The sequence below is a fragment of the Paroedura picta genome, chromosome 3 (assembly GCF_049243985.1).
Source record: "Paroedura picta isolate Pp20150507F chromosome 3, Ppicta_v3.0, whole genome shotgun sequence".
NCBI classification, from domain to species: Eukaryota; Metazoa; Chordata; class Lepidosauria; order Squamata; family Gekkonidae; genus Paroedura; species Paroedura picta.
Window position 1 is genome coordinate 160,785,395 of NC_135371.1, and position 11,424 is coordinate 160,796,818.

General features: G+C 48.0%; 1 protein-coding gene across 16 annotated transcripts in view; it reads left to right on the forward strand.

Moving 5' to 3' along the window:
* Nucleotides 1-10,422, forward strand: part of LOC143833348 (homeobox protein Hox-D3-like) — a 146,937-nt gene extending 136,515 nt beyond the window's left edge. For 7 of the 16 annotated variants that reach the window (XR_013229601.1, XR_013229606.1, XR_013229602.1 and 4 more), the window contains exons 2-4: nt 1,518-1,625; nt 6,386-6,496; nt 8,425-10,422. The gene's annotated coding sequence lies outside the window, so the exon portion shown is untranslated. The other 9 variants (XR_013229611.1, XR_013229610.1, XR_013229612.1 and 6 more) reach the window with 7 other exon arrangements.
* Nucleotides 10,423-11,424: the final 1,002 nt, after the last annotated feature.

The following is an 11,424-nucleotide window of genomic DNA, read 5'->3' on the forward strand; positions in this document are numbered from 1 at the left end:
GGGGCATAGGCAGGGAGGCGGTCCCTCAGGTACACTGGGCCCTGACCACATACGGCCTTGAAGGTAATTACCAGAACCTTTAGTCTGATCCAGAATTCAACTGGCAACCACTGCAGTTGGTGGAGATGATGTGGACCTTCAGGGTGTTGCTGTAAGGATCCTGGCCACTGCAGTTGGCCACCCTAAGAGTAAAATGTCACTCTGGAATTATTATTTTTGTCCAGTCCACATTTCAGAATAGTTGCGATCAAAAATCCATTTGTCCCAGGCCCAGATTGCCGTTTGCCCCACTGCTGCTATGCACAGCTCCCTCCCTGAGCAGCACATCAAAGCCACCTTCTTGACAGCTGCTAATCCCAGTCCTCAGCAACCAGACCTGATAAACTCTCACCTTGTGAACTCCCCATTCGAAAAGGCAGAGGCACGCTGGATTCTGCACTGCTTGCCAGTGAACAGAGAATGCCCTTTTGATCTCAGGTCTAAAATCAGGGAAGTGAACTCGGCTGTTTCGTCAATAAAACTGGGTGAAAGCTCCCGGCGGTTGGGTTCTACAGGTGGTTGGACGGAGTCCCTTTGGGATTAAGTCTTGATGGGTGCATGAAAAGAGCCAAATCTCTTTCTTTTGGGGCAAGATGGGTGACTGCCAAACAGTGTTTGCACACGTGTTATGTCTGGTAGGTGAGCAAAGCGCCCTCCTGAACCAGCGGTCCCTCTGAACCTCCCTCTCTGTTTGCTCTTTCCTTATCAATAAGAAACTTGCATTAAGGCGAGGAAGTGTGCGCTGGGCCCTGTGGTTATCGCTTCATCTCTTGCAAGCCAGTCACTCAGCGGGCTGTCAGGGCGCTTCTGTCTTTGCACCGAGGGTGTGGAGAGAAGGAACCCGCCAGCATTCCTGGAGAGGTTCTTCCAGAAAGGTGCCTTCAAAGATACAGCTGCAGGCGATCTGGGAAGCCCCGGGGAGGTGGCGGCAACAGGCAAGTGTACACTTCACAGCTGAAGGACTTTCAAGGAGGGCAGGCTTCTTCCAACACAGTCAGGCCCAAACAAGACAAATTGCTGGAAACACACAACTCACCAGAAGGACTGAGCTCTCTTGGGGGGGATGGGCTGCCTTTTGTTCGTAGGCCAGCTGTTGGTGGTGACTCAAGATAAGGATGCTTGTTCGTTGGGGAAAACTCAATTGCACACATTTCTGTATTTGGCCGCTTTGAGCCTCATTCAGGTAGGGAGAACCGACATCTAAGAACCAACTTTTCTTCTTCTTCTTCTTCTTCTTCTTCTTCTTCTTCTTCTTCTTCTTCTTCTTCTTCTTCTTCTTCTTCTTCTTCTTCTTCTTCTTCTTCTTCTTCTTCTTCTTCTTCTTCTTCTTCTGTTACAGACTGCAGGATAGCACAGGAGAGGGAGCCGTGTCCAGGGACATGCCAGCATTTCTTTCCCTTCCCTGCCCCCCAGTCTGCAGCTCTGCCTCTCCGCATGCCACTGTGTACAACTAAAATGCTTGTCCCTGTGTCTCACAGGTACTGCCAGAGAGAGATCAGCAAACCAAACAGGGTACTCTGCTTATGCAGAATTATATCAAAGCCCCCTTGCACCCGTCCCATCTGCACCCACCTGCAAGGTGAAAGGTGAGTATGATGTGAATACTTTGCGGTTGCAGCGCTTTCCGTGGGATGCTCCCATTTGGCTGCACCTTCATCCAGGAGATGGCCTCCTCTCAGCAAACAAGCAGTGGGTCCTGGTTCTCGACCCAAATGCCTTCAGCAACCGGCCACATTAATTGATTGCTCGGTATCTGCCTGTACACCCCACCAAAGCTCTGGGGGAGATCAACTATTGGGCAAATTGTGCAGTAGGTTTAAACCTCTACCATGGTCCTGATCCATAGATCAGAACCCTTTGTCTTGTAGCTGCTCAGAACCAGCTTGGTGTAGTGGTTAGGAGTGCGGACTTCTAATCTGGCATGCCAGGTTCGATTCTGCGCTCCCCCACATGCAGCCAGCTGGGTGACCTTGGGCTCGCCACGGCACTGATAAAACTGTTCTGACCGGGCAGTGATATCAGGGCTCTCTCAGCCTCACCCACCCCACAGGGTGTCTGTTGTGGGGAGAGGAATGGGAAGGCGACTGTAAGCCACTTTGAGCCTCCTTCAGGTAGGGTAAAGCGGCATATAAGAACCCACTCTTCTTCTTCTTTTGTTGTTATTTTTTTAAATCATGAGGGATCTGAGGGCAGATCTCCCTCAACCACCCCTATTTTGGCTGCCTAGTTTACTGGACTGGGTGTACATCTGGAGCTGGGTCAGTTCCATGCTTGCTGACTGTGAAACACTCAGGAACGGTGAGCCAAATAATCAAGCAAATGATGGGATGCCGAACGGATGGGATTCTTTTGAGGAACTGGGTTGAGCATCAGTAACAGGATGACGGTAATGACTGGGGAAGGCACTGGCAAACCACCCCGTATTGAGTCTGCCATGAAAACGCTAGAGGGCATCACCCCAAGGGTCAGACATGACCCGGTGCTTGCACAGGGGATACCTTTACCTTTACTTTAATAGGATGAGAGAGAAACCCAACAGGAAAGGAGGAACTGGTTAGGTGTCAAATGCATAAGATGCTAGTCGGGCTGTTGTCAAGGAGATCCGGAATGTCATTGCCAGGAAGCAGTGTCTTCTGGAATTTTGGGAAAAAATGCATCTTCACTATGACATCAGTCACGGGTCAGTGGGTTCCATCCATTTCATCTTGGGCGGAACATTGCTCTGTGTCCTGCCCTACCTCTTGCTCTACCTGGTGCTTTGTGGGGTAACATTTCAGGATACAGGGATTGGCCGTGTTGATCACATGGATTAGGGAAGCTTTAGGATCCATTGCTGCAGTGCATCTGCTAGAGCTGCTTAAAGCCTGGGAGACGGTAGGCCAACAAGGGTGTTTGTGATGCACTGGCAGTGACATGGCATGTTGCGAAGGAAGGATACAAGACTGTTGAGTGCCTTTTAACATCCCCAAGGGGTGGAGGAATTTGCTTGGATGATTGATGTCCCATTAATTAAAGATGTTTGTCTGTGGGTGTATGAGAGAGGGCCTTTTTGGTGGCAGCCCCCGGATTATGGAAGAGCCTCCCTGCATTTGACCAATTCCGTTTTTATTTATTGGCAATCCCAGCGGGAGTTTTTACAGCTGTATATTTCATAATGGTCGTTTTATCTGATTGCTTTTATTTTCTTTTTTAGAATCGTTTTGTTTCCATTTTAAGCCGCCTTGAGTTCCACAAGGGAGAAAGGTAGCTGAGAAACATTTTAAATAAATAAAATAAATAAATTTAGCTTGAAGTTGGCTGGAGGGAATCTCTTAGCTCTGGGCTTCAGTTTCCAGGGTACAAATGTTCCCAAATACTACAGGCTAGGACAGCCCTCTTTGCTTTTCCCATGAGCAGAACTGCAAAAAAGATGGGACGGGTGGTCTGAGCTCAGAGAAATTCACTTAACAGCAAACAAAAGGTGGCTTTTAGATACTTTCCTTTCTCTCTTTAGGCCTATATTGACAGTATTGGGAGAGCAGAAAAGTTTAGGTTTAGTAGCTTCAGGACTCCCTCAATAAAGTTGCAGCCTGTTAGTAGCAGAGGGCATTTACTGCCTATCTTCAGAGATGGTAGCATTGCCAGCTCTGAGTTAGGAAACTGGGAGATTTTTGGGATGGATCTTGGAGAGGGCGGTTTTGGGGAGGGAAGGGGGCAACACCCCAGAGTCCACCCTCCAAAGCAGCCATTTTCTCAACCATGAGAGATGGGGAATATGTACAGGAATGATAGCCATTTTCAAGTCCTTGAAGGGCCATCACACAGAAGATGAAGCAGAGTTACTGTTACTGCAGAGTTCAGTAACTCTGCAGTAACAGTAACTCTGCTTCATCTTCTGTTGCCCTGGAGGGTCAGACCAGAAACAATGGGATGAAATGAATTCAAAATAATTTCCAGCTAAACATCCAGAAGAAGTTCCTGAAAGTTAGAGCAGTTCCTCGGTGCAACAGTCTTCCTCGGAAGATGGTGGCTTCTCCTTCTTCGGAAGTTTTAAAGCAGAGGCTGGATAGCCATCTGATGGAGAGGCTGATTCTGTGAACTTAGGCAGATTGTCAGCAGCTGGGCAGAAAGGATGTGTCTGAGCTTGGCTCTTGGGGCCCTTTCTTGCATGCCCAGAGAAATGCCCATCGCCACTTTGGGGTCAGAAGGCAAATTTCCTCCAGCCTTGAATGGCCAGAGAGTCTTTTTTTCCCCTTGGGGTAGGGGGGGGGCATCCTCTGGACATGGAACTGGGATCACTGTGGGTGGGCAGGTAGTTGTGAATTCCCTGCATTCTGCAGAAGGTTGGACTAGATGACCCTGAGGGTCCCTTCCAACTCCATGATTCTATGCTGAATCTTGGCAGAAGAAGGTGGGAAAGGGAGGAGCCGCCTTCACTGCAGCTTCATTTACCATTGGCAAAATCCAGCAGCAAAACACCATGATGGTGCATTATCCAGTGTGTGCAGAATGGGCTGTAGGTTCCTTCATTGGCTTCTTAATTATCTGGCTGTCAGGAGTGGCCTTAGTGGTTCTAGGGCCCTGAGTGAAAATCCAGGATGGGGCCCCAGAATTACTGCCAATCCACAGCTGGAGCCATAAAAAGTCAGTGGGAGTCAGTACCAGAAGCCAGCTGCCCAAACCCCGGATGGGGGTGGGGTACAAACAAGTGACATGAGCCTGCTCTTCTTTTTTACCCCCCTCCAGGAGGGGCATGAACTCCCCAGCACTATGCCCAGTGCAGCAGCCTCTGTTGCCCATTGGCTAAGGCTATTGCCACTGGCAGTTGTGCGTTGAATGATTCAGCAGCTATACTTGACTCCTGAGCCACCATTAAACCCCAGAAGAATAAAGAAGAGCCCAGATGGGTCAAACCAGTGGTCCATCTAGCCCAGCATCCTGCCTCACACAATGACCAGCCAATTATCCTGGAGGACCCAGCAGCAGGGCAGAGAGGCCGAGGTCTTCCTCTAATGTTGACTCCTGGTATTGAGATTCCTTCTGAACATGGAGGTTCCCTTTAGTCACCGTGGCTCGTAGCCACTGACGGACCTCTCCTCCATCACTCTAATCCCCTTTTAAAATTGCCTCTGCCTTGGCCACCATCACATCCATGGGCAAAGAATTCCCCACTTGAAGGACTTGTTGCGTAGAGTCCCTCCTGAACCCACCGCCAACCAGCTTCATTGGATGCCCTTAACAGGGGAAGACACCCCCCCCCCAATGACAATCTGATAAGTGGAAAACATTTTGTCTCGCTCTCCCTCTGTTGAAGATCTTGATCACGATGAGTGCCAAGGGAAGCCGTGCCCCCTTCCCTTCCCGTTCTTCACAAGAGCATGACTTCATAGGAGCCCAGGGCGAAATGAGGGCCTCTGTCTTCACCAGAGGTGATAGCCTGCAGCTGGAGAAATTTGGCTGGAACTAAGCTCCCCTTCCCTAGAGTCCTCCTTCTGGGCAGGCTAGAGGGAAATTCCTTCTGCAGGCCTATTGTGGAAGTTTCCATTCTCCATTTAATTCATGACAGAAGGCGAGGCAGTCCCTTTCCCTCACAGCAAATCTAGCAACGACAACAACAACAAAATCAGCTCTGTTAACAACAGCAGGGCCTTTGGCTCACTTGGCTTTCTCTCACTCTTGTTAGATCCTTCTAGAGAGGATAGATGGGCTGAAAACTTTGGTCACAGCTCTGGTGTTCAGCCCAGCAGTGGAGGAGGGGGCTGCTGTGCCCCACTGAGAAAAGCAGCCAAAGAGGAGATGATAGGGACATAAGAACATTGGAAGAGCCCTGCTGGATCAGAACAGTAGTCCACCTTGTCCGCATCGTGTCTCACAGTGTGGACAACCAGCTATTTTGGGATGACCAGTAATAGGGCGTCCAGGCTGAGACCTCCCCTTGATGTTCCCTCCTGGTCTATGGGATTCAGGGGATTAGTGCCACTGGATGTGGAAGTTCCCCTCAGCCATCATGGCTAGTGGCCATGATAGATCTATCCTCCACGAATCTATCTAATCCTCTTTTAAAGTTATTTATTCCTGTGGCCATCACCATGTCTTCTGACAGTGAAGCCCATTGTTGGATCACTGTCTTGGTGAAGTAGTATTTCCTTGTGTCTGTCCTGAACTGACTGCCCATCAATCGGACGTGCTCGAAATCTAGAATTTTTGGAGAGGGAGAAAAAAAATTCTCAGTGTCAACCTCTATCATGTCCCCTCTTAGTCATCTCCTTTCTGAACTGAAAAATCCCAGACCCATTAGCCTTTCCTCAAAGGGAAGGTGCTCTGACTCCCTAATCATTGTGGTTGCCCTCCTCTGCACCTTTTCCAGCTCTGCAATGTCCTTTCGGAGACATGGTAGCATCATGATCAAAGCCAGAATGGAATGGAGACCTCTGCAGTAAAGACAAGGCAGAAGGAGCAGTCCTGGCTACTGCCAAAGGTAAGTAAGACCTGGGAATGTGACAAACATTTAAAATTGACCGATGTCGCCTGCCTGAGAGGCAAAGTTAAGAGCTTCTACAGGTGTCAGGGCCTGGGTGTCATTAAGGACAGCATAGTGGGGGCATGATCCACTAGGAATTTATCCTGTACCTTCCCCAGTGGAGGCTGGGCAGGAGGTCATTGGTGGTCTTAAATTAACACATGAAGCTCCTCCTACTGAGTCAGACCATTGACCCATCAAGGTCAGTATTGTCTACTCAGATGGGCAGCAGATCTCCAGGGTCTCAGCAGGAGCCTTTCACCGCACTTGTTACCTGGCTCTTTCAATAGGAGATCCCAACAAGAGTGACAGTCCCCAGGTGGGACTTGGGGACCCTCTGGAATTAAGTTCATCTCCTCCTGGGATGAAGTACCCTGCTTTTCACTACTCAAAGGAGTCTCCAAAACCATTTCCGCACCAGGAATTTGGTCTGACTCACCGCTTGTGGCGGATCAGGCCAAATTCTCACTGCCGCACAACATCAGCGCCGGTCCAGAATGGTCTCGGGCCTGGCGTGACTCAGGCCCTCAATTGTCCTGCAGCAAGTGAACATAGATTCAACAGGCTTATGTTGAACCTGGGCTGTGCAGTTGCTGAAGACTTGGGCCATCCTGGCCCAACTCCTCTTCACTCATGGCCAAGTATGGAGGATGGGCAGTTGTTGGAGGATATAGTTGTTGGATGATGGGTTGGATGTGGAACCTCCATGGTGTTGCTGTGAGGACAACATGGTGGCCGCTGTATTTTGGACCAGCTGTAGTTTCTGGATCAAGGTTAAGGGCAGGCCTGTGTAGAGCAAGTTGCAGAAGTCCAGTCTAGAGGTGACCGTCGCATGGATCACTGTGGCTAAGTGTTCCGGGGCCAAGTAGAGCGCTAGTAGTTTGGCTTGGCGAAGGTGGTAGAAGGCCAGCCGCGCTCCTCTCATGACCTAGGCCTCCATTGAGAGGGAAGCATCCAAGATCACACTCAGGTTCCTGGTGGAGTGAGCTACTGATAGCTGCACACTATCCAGCTTGGTTAGATGTGCTTCCTCACATGGTCCCTTCCTACCAAGCCACCGGACCTCATTCTTTGAAGGACTGAGCTTCAGACGACTCTGCTTGAACCATTTTGTCACTGCTTCCAGGCAGCTGGTTAATGTTTAATTTGCCCAATTTTGCCTCTAGTCTGGGGAGAGAGGAGGGGGCAGGAAATCAGGATGGAAATCAAGCAGGGAGGTCAGCTGAAATCAGATATACTCCAGTCCTCAAGAATAGGCCTGTAGGAACTCTGCAAGGGCTTGCACTGTGAGAAACCCTCTCCCCAAGGTTCAGGTGCGTAGCCATGTTGGTCTGAAGTAGCAGAACAAAATTCGAGTCCACTGGCACCTTTTAAGAAGAAGCTTTGGTTTTTATACCCTGCTTTCCACTGCCTGAAGGAGCCTCAAAGCGGCTTACAATCTCTTTCCCTTGTTCTCTCTGCAACAGACACCCGGTGAAGTACATGAGCTTTTGACAGGACTGCTCAATTAAGAACTGCTCTAGCAGGATTGTGACTAGCCCAGGATTGTGACTAGCCAAGATCTCCCAGCTGCCTGCCCGTGAAGGAGCAGGGAATCAAACCCAGCTGGCCAGATTAGAAGCCGCCACTCTTAATCACTACGCTACGTTGGCCAACCAGGATTTATTCAAGGTGTGAGCTTTCGCGAACATGCACACTTCCTCAGACAGTTCCTCTCCCGCAGGAACGTTTGTGCTGACTATTAAAAGTTTGTTTTTAAAGTTCCTGTGAGCCACTTTGAGAGCCGATTTTGGCAGGGAAACGGGGCTAGGGGGAGGTTACGATAGGTGTGGACGACATCTAAATATCGTTGATCGACATTTCCTCGTATTCGTGTTCTTTCACAGACACAGCGGGTTCAAGACATCCGGGAAGGGAGGAGGAAGATCAGGGGACCCGATTCAGGGGCAGGGCCTCTCAAGAGGCGAGTTTTCTGCCAAACAAGTGGATCCCGGGTGCCTGCTGTTCTGAGGTCTGCCGCTTCCGTTAGCTGATGGGCAGTGATTGAAGGAATTCAGGACTGTTTTTTGTTTTCTTTTAAATGCTTCTAATATGAACCGCTCTCGAGGTAACCATTACTATCTCTTAAAAACATTTTATTACGGAGGCAAATGTATGTTTTAGCAATGCTCAGATGGCTACTTAATGTCATGTTTATCCCAGGCCAGACACTCGCCTGAAACAAATGAGAGTTTTAAGATCTAGCTTTCCTTTTTGTTTAATGGAGCTCAAGTTGTTTAAATCATCCACTTCCATATAAACGTTTCACTTAAAACAAGCCGACCTATTCCTCTCCATTAAAAGTTCATTCATCACGAGGAGAGGAAGGTTTCAGCAAGTTTCAAAGAGGGATTGGACATCTCTGTGGAGCAGCGAGAATAGCTAATAGTTTCACAGACTAAGGGGACAGAAGAATGTGAAACCGCCCGCCTCGGGGCTATACCTGATCTCCGCTCTGTCATTAGACAGGGAAGTGATTTCTTCGGAGGTTACACACTCCCACACACACGTACGCCGACACACACAGGAACCACCAAAGGTTCAGATGTGCTGGGGACTGGATTTTGGTCTAGAAGGGCCATCTGTGCAACCCTGGGCAGCACCGCATTTAGGGAAGGATGACGTCTAATCAGATCCAACAGCTCAGGATGCTGAGAGCAGGTTCAAATGTTAATGAGATGCACAAACACAGGAAGCCCAGTGGTTCCCATTTCCTGCTGTTACAGTTCATTAGTGCCAAAAATGGGGACACCCACATCGTTCCCAGGAGGAGACGCATGCGCATTGGCTGTGGGTCCGTTTTGGCTGTCAGTGCTATGAGTGAAAGCTCTTCTGCACCGGCAGATCAATCAAGTGGGGCAAAAACCGTTTTGGGGGATGTGGTGGTTAAGTGTTTCTCTCCCACCCTGAAATCAAATCACATCATATTTATAGAAGTCTAGCATGCTAAAGAGAAAGATGCGTTCATTTTACACAGGCACACTAAAACATGCAATGCTCCCTAGTCTCGAGAATTCCATTCCACATGGGTCATAGACCAACCCTGAATCCATACTTGTTGATTCTCTGTGCAGGGATCGTGGTAGGGCATCTGTTTGACCAGATGATCCCAGGATCTCTCCGGGATCGTGGGCAGAAAGTACCGAGAACGAGCTTTCCCTGCCGGAACTCTTGAAGAACTGCTGTTCAATGGTGCTTTTACACCCACTGAATAATGTGTTTTCAATCTGTTTTCAATGCCCGTCAGTGATCACCAGCAAGTCAGTTTTGCTATTTCATGCCGTAAATTCTGTTTGCAGAGCGCATTGAAAGGGCATTATTCAACATGTGTGAAAGGGCTTGAAGTGAATAGTCCCAGGTTAGATGGGCTAATGGGTCTATCTCCGGCAACTTTGTATGTTAATATCAAATCATGGAAGGATGGCTGAAGGTGCCTTGAAATTATAAGACTTGGCTATCTGAAGCACAGCCATTGTTGGCATCATAATGCTGGAATTTCATCTCTCTAGAAAGAGATTTGTCTGTTCCCTTCTGTTGCCCTCTTCTGCTGGGGGTGGGTGGGTGACGCTTGTAGAATTTTGTTTGGCATTCCCCCCGTGAACCCTCTTTTGTGACTGATGTTTAAATTGTTCTTTTAAAATGCTTATGTATGTGTTTTAGCTCTGTTGTTGATTGTTTTAATGATATGGATTTTTTTGTGATGAGGTTGATTTAAAAAAAAAATTAAAATATGATCTTTATAGTGTGTGTTTTAATTTGTTAGCCACCTTGGTGGCCCACCATGAGGGCAGAACGATGGGATATAAGTTTGGTAAATAAATAAATTAATGCTGCTGTAAACAGATCATGGATTGTCCGTTTGTTAATTGTCTGCCTCCAAACTATTTTGTAAAGGTTTGCATGTTATCGGAGCTTCATTTGAGATGCCTTTTTAAGATACTGAAAGAAATTTAATGAGACATAGAATAAGCAAAGACTGTAGTTCCAAGAACATTTCCCCATGAGCAAGCCCCATTGAATAACATGGGACTTGTTCTGAGTAGACCATTTCAGGATTACTCCAAAGCTGAGCAAGAACCATGCTATCCAGTGAGCTTTACTTGCAGGAAAGTATTCTTAGGACTGCAGCCAAAAGCTACTGCTTATTGTTAAAGGAAAATCCTGTTAGACGTACCTGTGGCATTTAGTTTTTAAAGTCACAGTACAGCAACATACCGGAAACAAAATAGCCTTAAGAAATAAAGAAACACGCACTGTTTCACAGATCAGTTGTTATCTCTGATTACAGCCAGCTGGCAACAATGAATTCATTAAATGTTTTAGCTGATTAATCTATAACTTAAATTCTGCATCAACAGGAAATCAATTGATCAGCTGTGTAATGGTATGGTATAGACTGATCTCATCAGGTCACAGACGCTAAACAGAATCAGTTCTTGGATGGGAGACCACTAAGGAAGATTCTGCAAAGGAAGCCAGTGGCAAACCACCTCTGCTTCTCACTTGACTTGCGAAACCTGTGCAGTTGCCATAAGTTGAATGCAAATTGACAGATTTGACACACGTAGGAAATCAATTCCACCGAACTCTTCAGAGATGTATTTAGTACTCTCTTCTAGTGCTTTATTTACCCCGCGCTGCCTTTCAGGTCCCCTCCCAAGACCCTTCCCATAATAATCCGGGATGAAAAAAATAATGCAAATATTAAAAACTGACCACTGAATACAATGTCAGAGGACGTGATGCCATCAAGCATCCTGCTGGAACAGGATTTTCACTTGTGTCTGGAAGGTCAAGGGGGCTTCAGCTTCACGTCCGTGGGAACGGAACTCCACCCAGGGAGGGGG